Raw genomic sequence first — 1,477 nt, 5'->3', positions numbered from 1 at the left:
CCCACTGTGTACAGGGAGAACTTTTGTCTTTAGAACATGCCTACAGCATCTTGAACGGAAACTTCACACAACTTAGGATGGCCATACACTATACAATTTTCTGTCCAATTTCTGCCCAATTTCCTTTAGATTTATCTTCAACCTTGTAGTGCCGGCCTAACTGGATACAGTTGAAAGTGTTGTTTAGGTCTGACCTCGTATTATATGGTTATTGGTAAATCTAAAGCAAAATTCTCAAGAAAATTATATAACGTATGGTCAGCCTTAATGTCATTGGGAGAAAAATGTTAGAAACCTTTGACAATTTGGAATGACATGATTTCCAACTCATCCAACAAGAGTTCCCAGTCTCTTACCTAACGCACATCTCTGACAAGGCCTCTATGGAAGGGATTTATAATGAAGGGGGCTTCAGGATAGTAAAGCACACCTCCAGACCTGGATTTAGGGACCTCTCATTCTGGAGTGCCGGTATTACTTCAGAAGATATTGAGGCAGCTCGTGAGAAGTCATATGGAGATGTAAGGAGAGTGCTCTCACCAGGGACGGCCATGATACATGAAGGAAGAATTAAAGAACAATTTGCCAATTCACCTGCTTTTAATACATCTGCCTCCCGTTATGGTAACTTCAAGTTTTCCTTCCCTTTGTTTTCTCTTCTGGATCTGTACCGGGCTCAGCACTGTGGGGGGTGAAGAACCACAGCTGAGGATTCTGGGTACTGATATGTACAAGAAAGAGATGGCTCATTATATATTAGTGCATGGCCATGAGCAGAGTGACCAGTTCAAGAACTTCCCAATGGTGCCTACACTGCAGGATTGCCCAGACCCCATTGTGAACCCTTCTGAACCCCTTCCCTTTGTCTACAAGAAGGATGGAATATTGTACTGGAGACCCGAATCCACCTCTAGTGTTTTGAGAGTGAAGATTTGTGAACAAGGCGTTGCCCCTAGGGAATGCCCCATAAACTGTGATTATTTCATTGACAATGACTTTTGCTGGCATACCAAAGAAGAAAATTATAAAGTATGGAGTATTTGGAATCATCTCATCTTTGCATTCCACCTCCCTAACAATCTCTGCTTGGAGGTCCCAAAAGGGCAACTTTTAAAGAACCTGAGGGCCTGCAGCATAGATGAGAAACCTTTGATAGTAGAAAGTAAAAGCTTGGATATTAAAGATGCCAAGGATATTATCCAACGAATGAAGGGGGGTTTTATTGAAAGAAAGAGAACAAATTAAAACGTATGTGTAGACAAAACCTTTCTTGTTGTATTAGTAGATTAGTCAGTTTTTGCTGTGTTTTGGAGAGATTTCCATTCGTTTCCTGTCCTGAAGACACTACAGGAAGTGAAAATAAATCTCTACAAAATGAGGAACGTAGTCTAAGCAGGTGCGCCCATTAGAAGATTAGCTCTCACCTTCTTCTGGTGACAATACAAAACTGACAGCGTTTTCCTTTAAATGTTTGGCT

At 41.3% G+C, this 1,477-nt stretch overlaps 1 pseudogene; it reads left to right on the top strand.

Annotated features, from left to right (window-relative positions):
- The first annotated feature begins 296 nt into the window (after positions 1-296).
- On the top strand, positions 297-1,245 carry LOC149435765 (uncharacterized; annotated as a pseudogene).
- The last annotated feature ends 232 nt before the right edge of the window (positions 1,246-1,477 follow it).

The sequence above is a fragment of the Staurois parvus genome, unplaced genomic scaffold (genome assembly GCF_062004578.1).
Source record: "Staurois parvus isolate SC_StPar_1 unplaced genomic scaffold, SC_StPar_1.0 ptg001478l, whole genome shotgun sequence".
Lineage (NCBI taxonomy): Eukaryota > Metazoa > Chordata > Amphibia > Anura > Ranidae > Staurois > Staurois parvus.
This window is presented reverse-complemented; position numbering and strand designations above follow the sequence as displayed.